The sequence below is a fragment of the Nannospalax galili genome, unplaced genomic scaffold (assembly GCF_000622305.1).
Source record: "Nannospalax galili isolate Female #2095 unplaced genomic scaffold, S.galili_v1.0 scaffold619, whole genome shotgun sequence".
NCBI classification, from domain to species: domain Eukaryota; kingdom Metazoa; phylum Chordata; class Mammalia; order Rodentia; family Spalacidae; genus Nannospalax; species Nannospalax galili.
In genome coordinates, this window is record NW_008344186.1 from 876,022 (window position 1) to 899,990 (window position 23,969).

Genomic DNA, 23,969 nt, shown 5'->3' on the forward strand with positions numbered 1-23,969 from the left:
CCCCACCAGGCCCCTCCCTCCTTTGGCCCCGCCCCTCGCCTTGCCCTCCCAGAGGCCCCGCCTCCTCCGCGCTTCAGAGTGGAGCCCCGCCTCACCCTAACCGTCGCCCCTCCCTTCGACGCCAAACGGCTTCTAGCCCGAGAGCTTCCCGCGCTCGGATTGGCTGGCTGGTCTCCGTCCCGCCGATCGATTGGCTCCCGGCGCCCGCTTTCTGCGGCTCTTCCCTCGGGCGGGGGCGGGGCCAGAGGCGGGAGGCCCCGCCTCCTCCGCGCTTCAGAGTGGAGCCCCGCCTCACCCTAACCGTCGCCCCTCCCTTCGACGCCAAACGGCTTCTAGCCCGAGAGCTTCCCGCGCTCGGATTGGCTGGCTGGTCTCCGTCCCGCCGATCGATTGGCTCCCGGCGCCCGCTTTCTGCGGCTCTTCCCTCGGGCGGGGGCGGGGCCAGAGGCGGCGGGCTGCGCGGGAGTGGTCGGCGGCGCGGAGGGGGCGGGTCTTCGCCGCGCGCAGCGCTGGGGCCGGAGCGCGAGGTGCTGCCACAGCCGCTTCAGCCCACGACGCCGCGGCCGCTCGTTCGCCTCCTGCTTAGCGTCGTCCGGAGTCTGGTCGCCTCAACCCCACCCGGTCGGCAGGATCGGCCACACCCGGCTCGCAGCTCTGCAGTCCGCCGCGGGGCAGGTGAGTGAGTGGCCGCGGGCTGAGGTGGGGGTCCGGCGGGGACACTGCACGCGCGGGCGGGCCGAGACCCTCAGAGAGGCTGGAGGATCCGAGAGTTCGCCGTCTGGAAACTTCACCCGGACCCTGGCGTCGTGGGTCCTGGGCGGGGGTCCCAGGCTGATGGGGGGTTCTAGACTGATGGAGGGTCCCAGGGTGAGGATGGGGGTCCTAGGCTGATGGCGGGGTCCCAGGCTGAGGAGGGGGGTCCCAGGATGATGAGAGGTCCCAGGCTGATGGGGGGGCGTCTCAGACTGCTGGGGGGCTCCAAGGCTGATGGGGTTCCCGGGCTGGTGGCGGCGGTCCGAGGCTGAGGGCGGGGGTCCTGAGTAGATGAAGTGTCGGTGGAGGGCGGGGACCCTGGACCCGAGCGGGTTCCTGGCCGGAAGTCCCAGGAAGTCTTAAGCGAGCTATTCAGGTTGAGGGGTGTAGGTTGAACGGCGCAGGTCAAGCCCAGTCTACCGCTGTTGCCTGGTCCCCGCGAGGTCCCGCGGGTCCCGGCCAGCCTTTGCAGACGTCGGGGAGCCACTTAGGAGGATCATGGCCTTCACCCTGGCACCCCACCTCCTCCCCAAAGTCGGAACTTGTTTGCGGGGCCGGAGCGTCGCAGGCTTTTGGGCCAGTGCACGATAGCCGCGATCTTACTTGGACTTGCGAGGCTTGTTCCCAAACCGACAGAAGTCTTGTGATTGAGATGAGATTCTAGGGGAAAAAAGGAATCCTGGCAGGCTTAGGGCGAGGCTGGGGCGCGGCCTCGTTTCTCTCTTTTCCTCTTGTTTTCTGGGCCATCCTTCCCCAGAGCCAGAACAGGTAGACCCGGCAAGTACCGGTTCCTCTTTTTGGATCACTATATTTTCTTTGGGGGAAAGAGGTGAGCTTAGACATGTTTCATGTTCTCCTAAGTGTTCTGTTTGGAAGTACTGTTTAGTATGAAAGTGTTTAGTTTTCTAGTTTCTCCCTTTACTCTGCACTCTATCATTTGTATAGGAAATTTGAAAGTTAACGGAAGTTGGGCCTCAGGATTGGTTATTTTTCTCCTACTTTCTCTGGATAGCATGATAGACTTGCAAATCTTGTTAGCTCTGCCTGTGAACCAATGGCGCTGTAGGTTGAGGAGGATTTTTAGTGGGTGGTGCATGCATCAAAAGAAACCCAGTGCCAGGGCCTTGGAGAAAGACTTTTTGAGGCCAGACTGAGTAGCTAGCATTCAGACTCTCCATTCTAATCCATTCCTTGGGCACAGGGTCCTCTGAAACCCAACTTGCTTTCTGGGGCAAGCCTGTGCCCCTTACTCTTTTGGACTTACTATAATTTAGGTCCCAAAGGAACTTCAGAGTGTATCTCTACTTAGACCTAACCCCCAGTCCTCTTACATATGAGAACAGGTCATCATCTAACATCTGATATGCCCATTTTGTTCCAGAGAGGAGTGTGTGTAGATGAGTGCTCTCTGGAGAGGGCTGGAGTATCAGAGGGGCTAGAGGCGCTCTGGATGGTGTCTTGAGACTTGAGGTCCTATAGCAAGCTGGGGCCTACAGCTAGCTACAAGGTCAGATGATGTCTAGTTGAAGTCTTTCACTTTGAACAGTGTTGCTTTCACTTGTGTATAGGTACCATTGTTTATACAATGCAAGTACAGTGCATATGTTTTAGAATTCATATAACTTCATGCATTTAGTTGGTGCTCAATATTATAAACTTTAAAAAAGTTTGGGGGCCAGCAAGATAAACTCAACATCTAAAAAGGCTTGCCTGGCAAGCTTGACAGTCTGAGTTTAATCCCTGGAACTGGTCTATGGTGGAAGGAGAGAAGTCTCTCCCGAAAGCGCCCCTCTGACCTCCACAAGTGCACTGTGGCATGCATGTGAGCACACTAACAGGCACAGGCACAGACATGCACACTCTAATACTAGTAAAATAAATTTAATAGAAATGGAATCTTTATAACTGAAAAGATTAGACATTCTATCTAGAATTCATAGCTTTTTTTTTTTTTTTTTTTTTTTTTTTTTTTTTTAAAAAAAAAAAAAAAAAAAAAAAAAAAAGAGGACGATAAATCTTTCACTGTGGGCTGGCCTTACTCACAGAGATCCACCTACCTCTGCCTCCCCAGTGCTGGGATTAAAGACATGCGCCCCAACACCTGGCAGTTTGCAGCTATTTTATAAGGAAAAAAAAAACAAAAAACAACAACACACAGGGCATGGGTACATCTTACCTTTTTTTGTTTCCTTTTTTGAGTCAGTCTTGCTTTATAGCCCAAGTTTTAGGCATGCCATTGTGAAATGCCATTATCATCTACAAAGTTCACAGTTAAAAAGTTGCCAAAAAAATACATGTTTTTAAGTTTGCCATTTTGTGTTGAGCCACATTCATAGCTACGCTTGGTCACATGTGACTGGTGGGCCATAGGTTAGATATACCTGGAAATTGTGATCTTCCTATATCACCCTTCTAACTGGTGGGATTATATCCATGCACTACCATGCCAGACCCTGCTATCTGTTTTTAAAAGCTGTCCTTTCAGTAGGATGTGATGGCCCCTTTAGTCCCAGTACTTGGGAGTCAGAGGCTGTTAGATCTCTGTGAGTTTGAGGCCAGCCTGGACTATAAAGGGAGTTCCAGGCCAGCCAGGGATACATAGTGAGACCCTGTCTCAAAAAACAAAACAATGCTATTCTCTGCTTTGTTGGAGAAAGGTGGAGTATATGTTGCACGTATAAATTTGTAAAAGTCTCAGGAGGTCCTTGAAATAATTCAGACATTGGAGTTGGGTTCTGAATTAGTTCGTTGAGTTCTGTCTGGACTCACGTTGATAACATCAGGAGAAAGTCATTTCTATTTGCACAGAAGTCTCAGATCTTCATTGTAAAGGGAATCACTGAAGCAGATTGGTAGATGTATTTTGTACATACCCTTGATGAGAGAGGCTGATGCTTTATAGTATAATAGAGAAAATACCTGCTCACACATTGAAATTGCCTCGGCTTAGCATTATCAGAAATGCTGTAGATTTGGAGGCAGTTAGCAAGGACTCACAGGCAAGCTGTTGGTCTGCTGTCCAAGGTACTGAATTAGTGTACCTTTGCTTTTCTTCTTTAAACTTTCTTTTCAGTGGAAATGGCTTTTGACATATACTAAAAACAATTCTAGGGGATGAAGAGATGGCTCAGCACTTAAGAGCATTGGATACTCTTGCAGAAGACCCCATTTTGGTTCCCAGCACCCACTTCACAGCTAACAACTGTCTCTAACTCCAGTTCCAGTGGATCTGACTCCTTTTTTTGACCTCCGTGGGCACTGGGCACATGGGTGTACTTAAATACATTCATGCAAAACACTCATAGAATACAAATAAATAAATAAATAAAAATTAAATAAAAATTTACTGGGTGTGGTGGTGTACACTTTTGATCCCAAGACTTGGGAGGCAGAGGTAGGTGGATCTCTGTGAGTTCAAGGCCAGTCTGGTCTACATAGGGAGTTCTAGGCCAGCCAGGGCTGCACAGTGAGAAGGTTGATGTAACTGAGGAACAGTGTGTGCTGATACGGAAGCTGATGCACTGCTACCTGACTTGAGTTCCACATCTTCCTAGCAGCTTGCTCAGGCTCTTCTTCAGTTGATTGCCATGCTCTACTGCCTCATCTTTGCTTTGTGTTGGTCACCTGGGAGAGAGTAGACCAGGTACACACTACTGAGACTGTGGGTCACGGCCTCCTTGCTCTTGTCATATTACTTCCCAAAGCTTGCTTCTTCACAGCCTCACTAATTCTTTATATCTTTAGATATTTTGTTGTCAGTCATGAAGGCATGAAATATCTCACTGTTTTAATTTGTATTTCCTTAATTACTGGTGAGTTTGAGGATTTTTACTCATTTTTTTGCCACTTAGGTTTTCTTTCCTATGAATTGTAATCTTATGTAGTTTTTTAAAAAGTTCTTTGTATACTTAAAAAAACATTTTTTTAAAGATTTTTTTTTGTCTTTTTGAGACAGGGCCTTCCTGTAGCCCCAGCTGTCCTGGAACTCACTATGTAGACCAGGCTGGCCTTGAACTCACAGAGATCTCAAGTGCTGGGATTAAAGGCGTGCGCCACCATGCTGGCTTTTTAAAGAATTCGATGTGCACAAGTGTATAGCTTGCATGTGTGTAAGTGCACCTGTGTTGTGTAATGCCCATGGAGGCCAGAAGAGGGCGTCAGATCCTCTGGAACTGGAGTTACAGACCATTGTTAGCTGCCATGTGGATGCTGGGAACTGAGCCTAGGTCCTCTGCAAGAGCAACCAGTATTCTTAACTGCTGAGCCATTTCTCAAGCCCCCTCTTTGTATTCTTTTTAAAAAGTAGATGATTGTGCTGATTCAGCATACCTCTTCTCCCTTGTTTTTTGCTTAGTGTTTCTTCTCTCTGGGTGGGGAGTTTTCATGCTATAGTATGAACATCAATGAGACTCTGTTTTCTTTCTTTCTTTCTTTCTTTTTTTTTTTTGATCTTTTTGAGACAGGGTCTCCCTGTAGCCCCAGCTGTCCTGGAACTCACTATGTAGACCAGGCTGGCCTTGAACTCACAGAGATCTGCCTGTCTCTGCCTCCCGAGTGCTAGGGTTAAAGGCGTGCACCACCATGCCCGGCTCAAGACTCTGTTTTCTTAATAATTACAATCAAGCAAAAAGAACCCTTGTACGTGTATCTATATGCAGGGGCAGCTTGCCCCTAAACAGTGTCACTTGTAACACCCTCATATCTTGCAGCCGTCTGTGGAGAGAGGCTGAGAATGTACATTTCGATGGTTGAAAGGCATTCATTTTGTGTTGGAGCAACATCTATACTTGTGTGTATATTTTTGAGGAATGTGGGTAATTTCAGATAAAGCTTTTATTTCTCTTGTGGATAATTTTGTTGGAGGGTGTATATATGGGCATTATCAAGGACTTGGGACCCTTTTAGGATGTTGGGGTGAGTGGGTTAGGGAGGGCTTGTCCAGTAGGTAGAATGATGGCTTCCCAACACTATGCCCTCATCCCCAGAGCCTGTGATGTGTTATGTTGCTTGGCAGGGGGAGTGAAGGTAGCAGATGGAGCAAAAGTTGCTTATCAGCTGTTTAAAATAGGGAGGTTGTCCTGGATTATCTGGGAAGGTTCACAGTAATCATGAGCATCCTTAAAGGTGAAAGAGGGAGACAGAAGAGTCAGTGTCAGAGTGATGTGAGGATTTTAGGCACTATTGCTAGCTTTGCAGACAAAAACGGGACATGCCAAGGAATGCAGCAGCCTCTGAAAAAGGCAAGAAAATGGGCCTCAGAAAGGAGCTTAGTCCTTGATTCTAGCCCAGTAGGACCATATCTATCTAGCAACCTCTGGAACTGTAGGATAATAAAGGGCTGAGTTAAGCTAATATGTTTGTGGAAATTGGTTACAGCAGTATTAGAAAACTGATACAGCTTGGACTCTGATTTATGTACTCTTAGCTGGAAAGTTTTAAGGAGGAAGTTACAGGCAGATTGGCCTTAGAAGATAAAGTGATTCAACTACTGTTTGGGAGTTTGCCACAAGTATACTTAAAAAAATTTTTTTATGTGCATGAGTGTATAGCCTGCAGGTGTGTAGTGCACCTGTGTTGTGTAATGCCCATGGAGGCCAGAAGAGGTCGTCAGATCCCCTGGAACTGGAGTTACAGACCGTTGTTTGCTGCCATGTGGATGCTGGGAACTGAGCCTAGGTCCTCTGCAAGAGCAACCAGTGCTCTTAACTGCTGAGCCATTTCTCTAGCCCCCTCTTTGTATTCTTTTTATTGTGCTTGTGCCCCATTTTTAAAACCCCTTTAAAACATCCCTTAATAGTTGTTTACTTTTTTTTCCCCTTGAGACAGGGTCTCTAGCCCCAGCTGGCCTCCATCTTAAAGAGATCCACCTGCCTCAGCCTCCCAAATGCTGGGAATAAAGGCATGCACCACTATGCCCAGCCCAGATGTTTACTTATAATTTAGTCAGATTTATCAATCCTTTATAGTTTGTAGATATCTTGTATAACTTCAAGGTCAGAGACATTGTCTTTTTTAAAAAAAGTTTTAAATGTGGGCTGGAGAAATGGTTTAGTGGTTAAGTGCATGCACTGCTCTTCTAGAGGACTGGAGTTCAGTTCCAAGCACCCACATCAGGCAGCTCACAACTGCCTCCTCACAACTACCTCTAACTCCAGCTCCAGGGAGATCTGATGCCTCTGGCATCTGCAGGCACCATAGGCACCTGCATATACCCACATAAAGACACACAAATACACATAATTAAAAGTAAAGTAATAAATCTTGAAAAAAGTTCAAATATTTGACTTTTTTTTTATTTTATTTGGAATTTATTTTTGTATGGATTGAGGTAGAGATACAATTTTAGAATTTTTTCAAATGCCTAACCAATTGTGCCATTACCTTTTTTGAGTACCATCCGTTCCCAGTGATCTGCACTGGTCCGTTTGAAACATACTGAATTTCATAAATGGTCTGGATGAGTTTTCTTTTTCTCCTTGAACATAATGACAATTTCTTTCTTTTTTTTTTTTGTCTTTTTGAGACAGGGTCTCCCTATAGCCCCAGCTGTCCTGGAATTCACTGTGTAGACCAGGCTGGCCTCGAACTCACAAAGATCTGCCTGCCTCTGCTTCCCAAGTGCTGGGATTAAAGGCGTGTGCCATCACACCCGACCAATTTCTTTCTTTATAGTCCTTAAATTTTTTATTTTATTTACTTTACATGGACCACTAGGCAAAGTTCATAGAAATTAGATAAGATTCTCCTTGTATTGCTTTCACTTTAAGGATTATCCTGCCAAAGCCTTAATTGTAAACTTTGCTATTGTTTTAGTATCCTTTTATTAGGTACAGATTGTCTCATCTACTTGTAGTTTGATTAAAGTTTTTAAAAAAATGTCAGCTAGGCATGATGGCAGAGCAGATACTTGTAATCTTAGCACTCAGGAGACTGAGGCAGAGGATTTTGAGTCCGATACCAGCCTGGACTGCATAATGAGACTCTGTCTCAGAAAAATGACAATTATATTTTGATTTTTATCAAATATATTTATAATTTTATGTTTTTTTCCTTCAAACTTCTTTAAACTGAAATAAAATAGTTTAAATGTTTAAATTTTAAGCTGCTATTGATTTTTTTGGGGGTGATATGCACTACATTAAACGATTCTATTGAGGTAAACTCATATTTAGATTGACATGAGTGTTTATAAGGGGTACTGGCCAGTGATGATCTTCTCCTGCATTGCCTGTGTTCAGATTTGGTGTCCAGGTGGTGGTGTTTTAGCCTCTCTGTAATAGTTTAAGAAAGGGATCATATTTTGTGTGGAATCTGACAAATTTATTTCTTTTTTTCTTCTTCCCTCTTCCTTCGTTTTTGAGGCCTTGCTATATATTCCAGATTGACCTTGAACTCACAGCCTTTCTGCTTTAGGCTCCCGAGTTCTGGGATTATAGGTATGTAACACTATATCTGGGTCAACATTACTTAGATGTTCTGTTCCTTTTGGAACATGGAGACTTGGATGGATAATCACTGGAAGGGTTGCTAGTATATCTGCTCACATTTCATGAACCAGAAAGAGCAGAGCTGTTTTCTTTATTAGTGGTCAGTTGATAAGAGAGCTTAAGATCCAAGTATACGCTTCCCTCCTTTGCCTGGGCTTTGTGCATGAAGCTAGATATAATGGATAAATGTTAAGACGGGCATCATGGTGCCCGTCTCCTTTAAGTGCATGTGGGCGTAACCTGTGACTTCTGTTTAGCCCATGCCAGGATGTCATTTCCATGTTGCATTATATAAAATCCCATTTTGTTGGAGATTTGATGTTTAGACTCTTTGTAGACTTGATGAAGTAGGGTAGGAGTGCTAGAGATGGCATATAAAACTTCAGAGGCCAACTGGAACTGAGGGTGTACTCTAGGATGAGCAAGAAAAAGCAGGGAACACTCATTCTTACAGCGTGGGGAAACAAATTCTGTTAATTCCATAAGTACATTCTTTCTCCAGTTAAGCCTTCAGGTGAGAGAGCACAGCCTGGCCAGCCCTTGAATGTGGCCTTGTGAGACTCTAAGCAAGAGGGTCAGTAAAGCCTGCTTTGGTTCCTGACTCACAAAGACTGAGATGGTAAGTGTATTATTTAAGCTGCTAAATTTGTGAGAGCCCAGCCCATGCAGCCATAGAAAACCAATGTGTTAGATGTCTGATGACCTCTCAGGTAGATTGACTAGAAATGGATTTGGGTTGCTGAAGAGTGAATTTATTTGAGGTGGTTTATGTTTTATTTTTAAAAACATTTTCCTTCTTATAAAGTAGTACAGATGTTTTGTATAGAAAAATTGGAACAGAGAAAATAGAGGGGCTGGAGAGATGGCATTAAGATCACTGGCTGCTCTTTCAGAGGACCCAGCTTTGATTCCCAGTACCCACATAGTAGCTAACAGCCATCTTTAACTCCAGTTCCAGGGGATCCAACATCCTCTTCTGATCTCTGTGGCATTGCATGATATAGGTGTACTTAAATACATGCAGGTGATACACTCATATACATAAAATAACATAAGTAAAAAATATTTTTTAAAAAAGAGAAGGAGATAGAGAGATGGCTCAACAGTTAAGAGCACTCGCTTCTCTTACAGAGGACCCAGGTTTGATTCCCAGCACCCACATGGTAGCTAGTAACCATCTATAACTCCAGTTCCAGGGGAATCCAATACCTTCTTCTGACCTCTGTGGGCATTGCATGATACGGATATGGGTGCACTTACACACATACACTCATACACTCATAAACATAAATAAAAATAATAAAATATATTTTTAAAAAGAGGTAATTATCCAAATATTACCACAAAAGATATATATCAACAACTTTTCCCTACTTTTATGTGTATGTGTGTATACATGTTTATATATGACATATATATCTTAAAAGTTGTGATTCATTCCATAATATATTTTTTGAACAATTATTTTCCTTTGGGCTGGGGTTGTAGCTTAGTGGTAGAGTATATACTTAACATTCATGAGCTCCTGTGTTCATGCAATCACAAATAAATTAAATAAATAGATAAATAGATAGATAGATGATAGATAGATAGATAGATAAAAAGTAAGTAAAGAAGATGTCTTCTAAATCAAGAGCACTTCCGTCTTATCCTAGGTAATCTTTTGAAATATGGTTTTGGATGGCTGCATATTATTCCAGAGGATGTCCTGATTTATTGAAACACTTCATTGTAACTGAAATTTTATTCTGCTTTATATAAGCTTTAGTAAATATTCTATACAAAATTATCACATATTGATGATTATTTCTGAAGGATAGTTTCTAAAAGCAGAACTATTAGGTCAAAGCCTATAAATACTTTTAAGCTTTTTGACATCTAACTATGTAGCTTCCAACATTTCTAAAAAATAATATTAAACTTAAATGTCTGTTTCTGTAATTCACCAGGTTGGGATAGGACAAAACTATTGATTTTTGAGCATTTGGGTTCCTGTTTTCTTAACCCTGTTTTCAAAGTGCTTTTAAATTATTCATTAACGTGCAATATGGATTCTATTTATAGATGTGTGTGTATGAGATGCTCCCTTAATGTTTTGGAAAAAGCTTACCAATTGTTATCATGTCTCTATCTTTGTAAATCTTTTTATATTTGTATCTACCCTTTGTTTTCAGGGAATCAAATAGAGACACTAAGACACAGAAGGTATTGTGGGTTACTATTTCTCAGATTGGCTGTTCTGAGCTAGCCTTGTTCTTTTCTTCATGTCATTTATTAAGTAGTTGGCATCATGAAGAGAGAGATCAGCGAAATATTATAATTAAAATACTTTTCTAATCTTAAAGTATGTTTATTTAGAAAATGTCTAAAATATAGAATAGCATTAAGGGGCTGGAGAGATGGCCCAGCAGTTATGAACACTGGTTGCTCTTTGCAGAGGACCCAGGTTTGGTTCCCAGCACCCACATGGTGGCTAACAACTGTTCTTAACTCCAGTTCCAAGATATCTAACACCCTGTTCTGACATCCATGGACTTTGTATGCATGTGGTGCACTTATATACATGCAGGCAAAACAGTCATACACATAAAATATAAATAAAAAGAAAAGCATTAAAGGCAGAATAAAAATCTTAACACTCTTGTTACCTACCGTTGCCACTATAGGAACATAACTTGGTTATGCCAGCTTGTTATTATTTTTTTTTTTTTTAGATTTCTGCATCCATGTCTTTGAGTGAAATTGGATTACAGTTTTTCTTGTAGCTATTCTCTTTCTAATCTGATTGACTACTTAATTTGTAGCTTTTCTCTTTTTAGTATGTGTGCTTAAGGTGATATGGGACTTCCTAATAAATAATATTTTCACTGTATTTTAGGGAGTTTGAGTTATTTTCATTATTGTTCAATTCATATTATATTTTCTATTATGACTTTTCCGTTTGGCTACAGGTAATTTAGAAAAATATTGAAAAAATCTAGACATGTATATTTCCTTATTGTTTTCCAGCATAATTATGTTGCTTAAAGATCTTACTTTCTGCAATTTTAATTTGAAATTTGCTGATAATACATTTTTTAGATAATCCTATGTATTTGAAAAAAATTAAGCTCAAAGTACTCTACATTTTCATTTTCTTTGATCATTCAAAAGTAAATGAATATATTGGCATCTCATTCATATTTCTTTTTTAAAAAAATTATTTAATAACCACATGATTAGAAGAAGCATTTCATTACAGCATTAACATAGTCAATAACAATTTCTAGAGCAAAGATGCAGCTCTTTCAAAAGTGGCTATAAATTTTTAGGTTCACTGTTGAATTAATAGTTATACAACATTGAACTCAGTATAAACCCTAGAAGACATAAAATTGAATGAGGTTTTAGCCTATAAAAAAGATCTCCATTTCATTTTAAAATAATCTGTTTCCTACAGAGAAACTTTTTTTTTTTTTTTTTTGGTTTTTTTGAGACAGGATCTCCCTGTAGCCCCATCTGTCCTGGAACTCACTATGTAGACCAGGCTGGCCTTGAACTCACAGAGATCTGCCTGCCTCTGCCTCCCGAGTGCCTGTATTAAAGGTATGTACCACCACACCTGGCTTAGAAAAACTAAATTTTAATGCTACTAATGCTTAGATGTTTGCACATGTGTCTCTATCTGATTATTGCTAGTCATGGTCAGATATACTCAGATCCTTGGCACCTGAATATGGATATAAAGTCATGAGGTAGATTTCAATGGTAATGTTTATCACGTCTACTAATTAACATGAAGTAAATTCTTATGCTTCTTCCTCAAATATAACTCATTTTTTAAATTTGTTGATTTATTTTTGGGTGTATTTCATACAGAACTCCCAAACAATCTTATTTGTCTATAAGCCCACTTTCCAAATGGCACCCTCCCATAGCCTCCCCCTGCCCCCACTGGAGCCCATATACTCTGTCATCTTTGTTACTGTCCACTGTGTTGTTGGTGCCCCAGACGTTTCCCAGTGTTTGTCCATCTGCCGAATCTAGTCAGCCTGTCTACAGTTCCTTGTTTTAGGAAGATCAGCTCTTCCTCATCAAGCAGCAATCAGTTGCCAACATTCCTTTAGATAAGATTGGGGTCTGCTGTTCATTTTCCCAGTTCTATGCTGGATTAGTCTCTGGGAGTCTCTTGGGCCACCCTGGCCAACAACTCAAAGGAAGGTATCTCCTGTCTGGCATTATTTCTTGTTATGTAGCCTTTAGCTATACATATGGACTCAAAAAATTATATTGACCCATTTAATCTTTGGTTATACTTTCCTTTTGGGTGTTTAAGACCAAAGAGTTGGCCCAGATAAACCAATTTATTTTTACTCTTAAGGTCGTTTGAAGATGTGTTCCTTAGGGGTCACATGAGCTTGGGAGGAGCCCCTGGCTCCTTTCTTATAGCAGTTCCATCTATGTGAAGATAAGTCAAAGGTCTTGCTCGATCATGGCTGGCTTTGCTTAGAAGCATGGAGAAAATGTTTCCTCTGTGTTGACCTTCCTCTTTGTAGACTGGACACTGGTTCAAGTTCATTTGATGGGTCTCCATGGCTTCCTTGATCAAGAGGACAGATGACTCTCCACAGTTACAAGACATTTAGAGAGATGATCATAGTCCCCTGGAACTTAGTTGACCTAGGATCTTTCCCTTTATCCCCTACCTTGTACAACCTTCCCTACCGCCTCCCCTTAAAATAACTCCATTTTTATCCATATCTCCCTTATTAACTCCTGTTTCCTACTGTTCTTCTCTTTCAGATTCTTTCTTTTCCTTTACCTCCCTGGTTCCTTTTCATTATCCTGGTTCCTGTAGTTATGTCTGGATACATACTCATCAGGATTTGGGGCTAGGATCCACATATGAGGGAGAACATACGTCTTTTTTTTTTTTTTTTCTAAGTCTGTTTTACTTCACTTAGTATAAGAGTTTCTGGTTCCATCCATTTACCTGCAAATTTCATGATTTCATCTTTCTTTACTGCTGAGTGAAACTCCATCGTATAAATGAACCACATTTTCATTATCAACTCATCTATTGAGGGACACGTAGGTTGCTTCCATCTCTTAGCTATTGTGAAAAGAGCAGCAACAAACATGGATGTACAAGTGTCTCTGCAATGGGTTGAGTTCTTTGGGTATATGCCAAGGAGTGGTATAACTGGGTCAAATGGTAGGTTCATTTGTAGTTTTTTAAGAGTTCTCCACACTGCTTTCTATAGGGGTTGAACAAGTTTGCACTCCCACCAGCAGTGGATGAGCATTCCCCTTTCCCCACATCCTCTCCAACATTTGGCCTCATTTGTTCTCTTGATCTCAGCCAGTCTGACTGTGGTAAGATGAAATCTTAAAGTGGTTTTTATTTGTGTTTCCCTAATTACTAGTGATGTTGAACATCTTTTAAGATGCTTCTTTGCCATCTTTATTTCTTCTTTTGAGAACTCTCTGTTCAGCCCATCTTCTAATTGGGTTACTTCCTTTCTTGATTCTTTGTTTTTTGAGTTCGTTATATAGAGTTCTTGAGTTCAAATATGCTGGTCTCAGGAAGCTGGTGGCTGTGCCACCCAGGGATGCAAAGGGAGGTGGTGGTGGGAAGAGGTCCCAAGGGCTCCTGGGGACTACTGGGAGGAACTGGGCTGGTCTGGATGCAAAGGATCAGGAAGCAGTGGAGATTCTGGGCCTAGAGGTCAGTCCAGGAGTCTGTGTTTCCAAGACAAGAAATGGGCCAGTACCCAGGCTAGGAGGGGAGCTGGGAGGGTGAATGAGACATTGAGGTCTTTGATCCATTTGGAGTTGACTTTTGTGCAAAGTGAAAGATAGGGGTTTAGTTTCATTCTTCTGCAGGTGGAGATCCGGTTTTGCCATCACCATTTGTTGAACATGCTGTCTTTCCTCCAGTGAATGTTCTTGGCCCCTTTGTCAAATATCAGGTGGCTGAAATTTCATGTAGTCATATTTGGGTCTTCAATTTTGTTCCATTGATCTATGGGTCTATTTTTGTGCCCATAGAAGTTTTTCTGAAGTCTGGTTATAGTATGCCCCCCAGCATTGCTCTTGGTGCTCAGGGTTGCTTTCGCTATCCGAGATCTTTTGTGCTTCCCTATGAATCTTAGGATGGTTTCTTCCAACTCTGTGAAGAATGTCGTGGGGATTTTGATTGGCATTGCATTGAATCTATAAATGGCTTTTGGTAGGATGCTCATTTTTACAATACTAGTTTTTCCATTCCATGAGCATGGAGGTCCTTCCATCTTCTAATGTCTTCCTCAATCTCTTTCTTTAAAAATTTAAAATTTTCATTGTAGAGGCCTTTAATGTCTTTGGTCAGGTTTATTCCAAGATATTTTATTTTATTTTTTTGCAGCTATTGTGAAGGGGAGTGTTTCCATGTATTCTTTCTCTGATTGCTTGTTATTAGTATATAGAAAGGCTACAGACTTTTGTAGGTTAATTTTGTAACCTGCCACTTTAGTGAACGTTTTAATAATTTTTAGGAGTTTCCTGGTGGAATTTTTGGTGTCTCTTAGATATCATCTGCAAAAAGGGATAATTTGCTCTCTCCTTTTCCAATTATTACTCCTTTAATTTTCTTCTCTTGTCTTACTGCTCTTGCAAGAGTTTCAAGCACTATGTTAAAGACAAGTGGAGATAGTGGACAGACTTGTCTGGTTCCTGATTTCAATGGGAATGCTTCCAATTTTTCTCCATTTAGAATGATGTTGGCTGTGGGTTTGTTGTATATGGATTTAATTATACTGAGCTATGTTCCCTCTAGTCCAGTTCCCTCTAGGACTTTGAACATAAATGCATGTTGAATTTTGTCAAAGGCCTTCTCTGCATCTATTGAGATGACCCTGTGGTTCTTGTCTTTGAGCCCATTTATATGATTTATGACATTTATTGACTTGCATATATTGAACCATCCCTGCATCTCTGGGATAAAGCTGACTTGATCATGGTGGATGATCTTTTTGATGTGTGCCTGTATGCAGTTTGCAAGTACTTTGTTGAGAATTTTTGCATCTATGTTCATTAAGGATATGAGCCTGTAGTTTTCTTTTTTGGTGGTATCTTTACCTGGCTTTGGTATTATAGTGATGCTGGCTTCATAGGAGTTTGTAAGTTCTCCCTCCATTTCTGTCTTTTTGAATAAATTACATAGTATTGGATGTTGATCTTTAAATTTCTGGAAGAATTCTGTAAATCCACCTGGTCCTGGACTTTTTTTAGTTGGGAGATTTTGTATTACTGTTTCAATTTCCTTATGTGTTATGGGTCTGTTTAAGCTGTTAATCTCTTCTTCATTTAGTTTTGGTGGTTCCCATGCTTTTAGATACCCGTCCATTTCTTTTAGTTTTTCAAATTTAGTAGTATATAGGTTTTTAAAGTATTCCTTTTTAATGTTCTGGATCTTTCTGGTGTCTGTTGTGATGTTTCCCCTTTCATCTCTGATTTTGTTGATTTGGAGGTGCTCTTTCTTTTGGTTAACTGGGCTAGCAGTTTGTCAGTTTTGTTTATCTTTTCAAAGAACCAGCTCTTGGTTTTGTTGATTTTTTTTTGGTATTGTTTACTTTCTATTTCATTTATTTCTGCTCTGATTTTTGTTATTTCTTTTTGTCTGCTAGGTTTGGGTTTCATTTGTTTTGCTTTTCAAGTGTCTTGAGTTGCAGTGTTAAGTCATTTATTTGTGTTCTTTCTGATTTTTTAATGTATGCACTTAGAGCTATAAACTTCCCTCTAAGGATTATTTTCAACGTGTCCCAGAGGTTTTGTTGTGTTGTATTGTCCTTTTCATTTAGTTCCAGGAATACTTTTATTTCTTTTTTAATTTCTCCTTTGCCCTATTCATCATTCAGGAGTGTGTTGTTTAATCTCCATGTGTTCATGTGGTGATTAGGGCTTCTTCTTGTGTTGATTGTAAGCTTTATTGCATTGTGGTCTGATAGAATGCATGGAATTATTTCAATCTTTTTGTATTTGCTAAGGTTTGTTTTGGCATCAGTATGTGGTCGATTTTGGAGAAAGTTCCATGGGGTGCTGAGTAGAAAGTGTATTCTTTGGTGCTTGGGTGGAATATTTGGTAGAGTCTGTTAGGCCATTTGATGTATGGTATTGTTTAATTCATATGTCTCTCTGTTAATTCTCTGCCCTGTTGACCTGTCCAATGGAGACAATGGGGTATTGAATTCCCCTACTATTAATGAGTTGGGATTAATCTGGGTCTTAAAGTCCTGTAGTACTGTTTTTATGAAGTTGGGTGCACCAGAGTTTGGTGAATATATGTTCACGATTGTAATATCTTCTTGGTGTATTGTTCCTTTGATCAGAATGAAGTGGCCCTCTTTATCTCTTCAGATTGGTTTTAAAGTCTATTTTATAAGATACTAGAATTGCAACGCCTGCTTTTTCTTAGCACCATTCGTTTGTTGTATTTTTTTTTTCCATCCTTTCACCATAAGGTAGTGCCTGTCCTTGAAAGTGAGATGAGTTCCTTGCAGCCAACAAAAAGATGAGTTTTGTTTCTTAATCCATTCAACTAGTCTGTGTCTTTTGACTGGGGAGTTCAGTGCATTGATATTTAGAGTTATTAATGAAAGATGTGCATTGAATTTTGTAATTTTTATTTCTGTTCATATTCTTGGTATAGCTGTGCATTTCCACAGTTACACCTTCATTGAGTTTCTTTCCATAACCCCTTGGGTATAGTCGTTCCTTTCTTCAGCTCTTTGTATTGCTTCAAGAACTCTCTGAAGTGTTGGTTTTGTGGACATGAGTTCTTTCAGCCTATTTATGTCATGGAATATCTTTCTTTCCCCTTCGACTAATAGACATTTTTGCTGGGTAAAGTAATCTGAGTTGGTATCGGTCATTTAGAACTGTGAATTATTTGGTCGAGGCTCTTTGGGCTTTCATAGTTTGCACTGAAAAGTCAGCTGTAATTCTGATGGGTTTTTCTTTATATGTGACTTGTAGTTTTTGTTTTGCAGCCTTCAATGTTGTCTCTTTAATTCTGTACATTTAGTGTTTTTACTTTGATGTGTCATGGAGAGTTTCTTTTCTGGTCCTGCCTATTTGGTGTTCTGTATGCTTCTTGTATTTGTATAGGCACGCCTTTAATTTTGGGAAATTTTCTTCTATAATCCTGTTGAAGATCTGGTCCATACCATTATCTTGAGATTCTTCTGCTTCCTGTATGCCTGCGATTTGTAAGTTTGGTCTTTTTATGGTGTCACACAATTCCTGCATATTCTATTCTTGTGTTTCTTTTAATTTTTCATAATCTTTGCTTGAGTCGTCTAATTCATCAACTTTATCTTCCAGTCTTGATATTCTGTTTTCCATTTCATTCATCCTATTGGTGAGGCTTTCTCCTATCGTTTCTAATTGGCTTACTGAGTGTTTCACTTCCTTCTTCATTTCAGCCTGAGTAATCTTCAATATTTCTAACTCTTCTGAATTCATTCAGAAGTTTATCCCTATCTTCTTTCAGTAGTTTGTTTTCTTTTTTTTGGTGTTCTTTCAATTCACTGAATTATTTTATCATGTTTATAGGTTTCTTTTGAGTTCCATGTCCTGTGTTACCTCTAGGGGGTTCTAATTGTGGGGATATATTATTTTGTTTTTTATGTTATTATTTTTTCTCTGTGACTTTGACATGTGAATTTCTTTTGTAGTTTCTGATTCTTGTGTGTGACTCAAGCCTTCCTCTGTTAAGTTTAGGTCTGCTTCTTTTTGTAAACTTTATGTGCTTTTGTGGTTCACTTGTTGGGCATAAAAAGCTGGTTGGTCTGGGCTTCAGGTTCTCTCTTTTGATTTTATCTTGGAGTGGCCAAATTACTTTAGTCTTCATGCGCTCCCACAGAGGCCCAAGTCAGATAAGGATCAGATGCTCTCAGTCTTTCTCGTAAGGCCTGGATTCCTCCAGGAAAGATGCTGACCTTGGGAATTTGGGGGCAGGGCTGGCCTGGGAGCAGGGCCCAGGAAAGATGCTGATCCCTAGAAGTTGGTGGCTGTGTCACCCAGGAACACAAAGGGAGGTGAGGGAGGGACTAGGCTCAGAGGGCTCCTGGGCACTGCTGAGAGGGATTGGATTGGTCTGGATGCAAAGCATCAGGAGGCAGTGGGGATTCTGGGCCAAGAGGTCAGTCCAGGGGTCTGGGATGCCAAGACAAAGAAATGGGACAGTACCCAGGCTAGGAGGAGGGATGGGGTGGGGGAACTGAGAGGGTGAATGAAGCTGGAGAAGTCAAGGTGGGATGGGCGCCAAGGGACCCACCCAGGAAAGATCCTAGCACCAGGAAGCTGGTGGCTGTGCCCCCCAGGGAAGTAAAAGTATGTGGGTGTGGGACCAGGCCCAGAGGGCTCCTCTGACTGCAGGGAGGGATTGGGTTAATCCGGATGCAAAGGATCAGGAAGCAGTGGGTATTCTTGGCCAAGGGGTTTGGGGTGTCAAGAAATGGGCCAGTACCCAGGGTAGGAGGAGAGAGTGGGTGAGGGAGCTGGGAGGGTGAGTGAGGCTGGGGGAGTCAAGGCATGGTGGGTACCAAGGGACCCACCCAGGAAAGATGCTAGCACCAGGAAATTGGTGACTGAGCCACCCAGGGAAGCAAAAGTAGGTGGGGGCGGGACCAGGCCCAGAGGGCACCTTTGGGAGGAACTGGGTTGGTCTGGATGCAAAGGATCAGGAAGCAGTGGGGACTCTGGGCCAAGAGGTCAGCCCAGGGGTCTGGGGTGCAAAGACAAGAAATGGGCCAGTACCCAGGCCAGGAGGACTGATGGGGTGGGGGAGCTGGGAGGGTGAATGAGGCTGGGGGAGTCAAGGTGCAGTGGGTGCCGTGAGACTTACCCAGGAAAGATCTCTACATTTTCTTTAGCTCAGTTGATAAACATTAATCGTAGCAGTTTTCTTAATAGTTTAAGTCTGGTTTTTATATCTGCTACTAAGATGATTATGTAATTTCAGTATGATTATGGATTGTCTGATTTCTCCATGTAGTTCTGACAGTTGTTATTTATACGTATTTGAGGCTGTATTATTAGGAAAATGCAAATTTAAAATTGTTTAACCTTTTTTTTTTATCAAAGATTTATTTATTTTTTTTTTGTGTATGAGTATTTTGCCTGCTTGTATGTGTGTGCACCATGTGCATGCCTAATGCTGCAGAGTCCAGAAGAGGGTAGGATCCTCTGGAGCTGGAGTTATTTTGAGCTGCCATGTGGGTTCTGGGAGCTGAACCTGGGTTCTCTGCAAGAGCAGCAGTTCTCTTTACCACTGAGTCCTCTCTCTATTCCCTTTTGTCTTTTCTTCTGAGACAGGATTTCATGTTGCTCAGGCTAGCTTCAAAGTCAGTTTGTAGCTGAGGATGACCTTGAATTCGGTATCCTTGTGCTTTACTTCCCAAGTGTTGAGATTGCCATCAAACCTGGCTCTTTTGTCCTCTTGATGAGCTGAATGCTTTTATTGTCTTCCTCATCTCTAGTTAGTGTTTTTGCCTATGGTAGATACTCATGATGTTCACATAGCCAAATTTGATTCTTCTGGGTTCATATTTGCAAAATATCTTTGATTTTCACCATTTTAACTTCAATTTTGCAGCGGTCTGATACTTAGATATCCCTCTTAGATGAAGGGGTTTGTTAGATTTTTTTCTTCCCACCTAATTTGATAAGTTTTATCTTTTTGTTGGAACATTTGGCTTCTTTATGTTAAATGTAATAACTGATATACTTGAATTTAAATTCACATTCCTGCTATATATTCTCTTGTCTTATATTTTCTGTTTGTTTTTCTCTCAGTTTGTTTTATTTATTTTTGGTGGTGGTGCTGGAGATTGAACCTAGGGCCTTGGATATGCTAAGCAAGTGCTCTAACACTGATCTACACCCCCAGTCCCTATATTACTCTTTTATTTTAAACTGATGGTTTGGAAAAAAACATTGAATTTCCAACCTTTCCATAGTATTGGAGGCTATATTCCATTTTTCTTTGTTTTGTAATTATGATTAGTGTGCTGTTAACTTGTCCATATAATGTAAGATACCTTCACTTTCCTCATGGCAATTAGAAGCCAATATTTACAGTACCTGAACTCCATTCATGCCCTCCAGATGTATACGTGCTTGTTGCTGTGCATTTTAATTCTATACATAGTTTTCAAGCTTCTTCCATGTAGCAGTGTGCCTTAGAGTTCCATTTCTTTTTATAGTTGAATAATACTGTATTGTATTGATAGGACATTTTGTGTGCTCAGTTATCAATAAGTGAATATTTGGGTTGTTTCTACCTTTTTTTTTTCCTATTATGAGCAATGTGCTATGAATGGTCATATACAAATTTTGTAAAAATTTATATTTTTAGTTTTCTTGGGTTTATACTGGATAAGTGCTTTAACTTTTTGTTCAATTAAAAATTTTTGAGACTGGAGAGATGGCTCACTGGTTAAGAGCACTGACTGCTCTTGCAGAAGACTCAGATTGAATCCCAGCACCCACGTAGGGGCTAATAACAGTCTATAACTCCAGTTCCAGGGGATCCAACCTCCTCTTCGGACCTCCGTGGGCACTGCATGACCCAGGTGCACTTATGTTCATGCAGGCAGTACATTTTATGTGTATGAGTGTTTTGCCTGTATGTATGTAAGTGCACCAGGTGTGTGCAGTGCCCTTCGAGGTGAAAAGGTGTTAGATCTCCCGGAACTGGAGTTACAGAAGGTTGCTAGCCAACCTTCTGTGGGTGCTGGAAACAGAATCCAGGTCATCTGTAAGAGCAGCTGGTGCTGTTAACTACTGAGCCATCTCTCCAGCTCCTTGTTTGACATATTGATTAACGGCTAAAGTATTCTTTAAAGATGCTGCACCATTTTACATTCCCAGCTGCAATATATGAGGCTCCAGTGTCTCCATATTCACTCCAGTGTTTTTCAATTTTCAGTTTTTTGATCATAGTAGATTAGAAGTGGTATCTCATTTATGATATTGATTAACATTTTCCTAATGACTTATGATGTGAAATATCCTTCCATGTTCTTATTAGCCATTTGTATATCTTTTTTGGAGAAATGGCTATTCAAATTCTTTACCCATTTAAAAATTGGATTATTTGTCTTAAAGTTGCATTGTAGGGGTTCTTTATATAGTCTGTCTACTAATCCCTTATTAGATATATGCACTGCAAATATTTTTCCTACAAATGTGAATGGTAAAGCGTCCTTTGATCCATAGTGTTTTCAATTTAATGAAATTCAATTTATCTGCTTTGTTTGTTGCTTGTGCTTTGTAATTAAGACACCATTGTTGGGTTGTTAGTATAGTTCAGTAGTAGAGTACTTTTTAGCATTCTGCAGGACCTAGTTTCAATTTCTAGAACTACAAGAAAACAAAAGACAGCACTACTTAATCCTAGTTCATAGATTTAAACAACCAACCAGCCAACCAAGAAGAAAACGTTGCTTCATCCCAGGTTATGATGACATATTTTCTATTTATTTTGTGACCCTTTTTTCCTCCCCTGCTCTCCAGATGAAGTCTTCACTATGTGCCCAGCTTAGTTTGAAAACTCAGAATACTTTTAGAGTAACGTATGTAGTATATGCCTGCCTATTTTGAATTGTTTTTTATGTATGATGTGAGAGAGGAGTTTTAAGTTCATTGTTCTACATGTGGCTCTCTAGTTGAATATAGTATCCTAGTACTATTTGTTGAAAAACTGTTTCCCCTTTGTGTGATCTTAGTATTTCTGTCAAAAATAAATTGACTATAAAATTGATTTTATTTCTTGACTTTTAATTCCATTCTGTTGACCTATATACCCATATGTCTATCTTTATGATAGCTCACACAGGCCTTTATTATTTATTTATTTTTATGGTACTAGGGTTTGGATGTACAGTCTTGAACATACTAAGCAAGTGCTCTACTGCTGAGCTGTATTCCCTAGTCCTCTTTTTATTTTTTACTTTGAGACAGATTTGCTCACCAAGTTGCCTAGGTTGTCTTTGAACTCAATACTTTTATTCTGGGATTGCTTTCTTACCCTCAGAGGAAGTGCCAGACAGACAGGTGGCTATGAGAGAACCCTAACCCTGAGTCCCTTTTGTCTGTTGGCTCTCAAATGTGCTCTTCTTGCATCTTTTCCTCTTTTCTCATTTTTATTTATCCTTTGAGAATTCCCCTCTCCCATGTGTCCCCATCTTACTACTCCCCCACTTCATACCATCTATCGTCATTTTTTGTTTCTCTATATTATTTTTATGTGTATGAGTATCCTGCCTTCATGTATGTAAGTGTACCACATGCATGCAATGCCACAGAGGTCAGAGAGGATGTCAGATCTCCTGAAACTGGAATTACAGACAGTTGTTAGCCACCACGTGGGTGCTGGGAATCCCCTGGTCCTTTGGAAGAACTGCAAGTGTTCTTATCCCCTGGGCTATCTCTCCAGCCTCTTTTTATCACCTTTTTGAAGGCCTATTGATAGTCTAATTTGTGTTCCCAAATCCTTTTGAGTGTGGGTCCATCCCCTGGAGCCTGGCCACCCACAGTGGGCTGGGCCTTCCCACATCACTCAAAAATCAATAAAATACCCCACAGGTGTGGTCAGCAGACCAGCCCAATGAGGAAAATTCCCCAGTTTAGGCTCCCTCTACCCAGGTGTGTCAAGTTGACAACTAAAGCTATCTAGCACATCAGAGGAGTCTCATTTCTCTTCCGGATAGTCATACAACTTTGAATTCTATAAGGGATGTGACTTTCTAGTTTTTTAGAAATAGGTAAGAGTTCTTCAAATCTCATTCCTCAGCTTTCCTTGTAAGCATTAGTGTTAATACATTATTTGTTCAAACTGCTGTCCAGTGGGCACAGAATTAAACAGTTGCTGTTAATAGTTTTGACAGAAGCCTGTGAAGAAAGTACATTTTACACTGGGTGAGCTCCAAGTTAGAGCAAATGAAGGTAACTTTGTAAGTGACACTTGCTAGCTGTCAGGTGACAGTTTTCTGGGTATAAGGCTTTGCAACTTGTTCTGTTCCATGTAATAGTTTTCAGGCTGTTGCAGCTGTGGCATAGGATGGAGGAGCAGAGCAAGTTAAAACACTAGATCTTCTCTGGACACTCAGCTATTTTTCTTTAACAAATGCTCCACAGATTGTGACAAGCTTATAGTTAAATTTCTGGATTCCTGAAAAAAAGTTGTTTTGGACAATTTTTTGCCAATTTGCATTGCTTTTTATTAAAGAGGATTTTTAGAGGTTCTTTGCTGGGTTCACTGCTATCACCCTCTCACATTTGTTCTTAATATTTTCCCCTTGTGTATTGAATTTAACATTGATGTTATTTTCTTTTGGCACATTGGAGATATCTTTTTAAAATGCCTGGCTTTTTCTTTTTCCTAGTAAGCAGTCAGTAGTCAATGTGATTGATATTTCTCTGCTCATAACCTGTGTATCTTATTGCCATTAAAGGATTTTTTTCAATTCCCTTAGGTTTCTGGAGTTTCACTAAGTTTGGTACATACCTGCCTGAGATGTGCTGTCCTCTCCCACCATGGTGTGCTGTCTTCCAATAATGTGAGGCATTTGCTGCCACTGTCTTCAGATACCACGTTTTTGTCAGCCTCTCTTTCTTTTCTTCTGGGAACTAAATGTGTAGAGATCCTTTGTCACAATAACATAATTATATTGAAAAATTTTGTATAGGTTGGAGAATTTGGAA

General features: G+C 40.9%; 1 protein-coding gene across 18 annotated transcripts in view; it reads left to right on the forward strand.

The window, feature by feature from the left end:
* The first annotated feature begins 491 nt into the window (after nucleotides 1-491).
* Pcbp3 (poly(rC) binding protein 3) overlaps nucleotides 492-23,969 on the forward strand; it is a 322,999-nt gene continuing 299,521 nt past the window's right edge. For 14 of the 18 annotated variants that reach the window (XM_017799974.2, XM_029567086.1, XM_029567088.1 and 11 more), the window contains exon 1: nucleotides 554-675. The gene's annotated coding sequence lies outside the window, so the exon portion shown is untranslated. Of the gene's footprint in view, nucleotides 676-8,742; nucleotides 8,860-23,969 lie in introns of all 18 variants that reach the window. The other 4 variants (XM_029567084.1, XM_008840452.2, XM_008840445.2 and 1 more) reach the window with 4 other exon arrangements.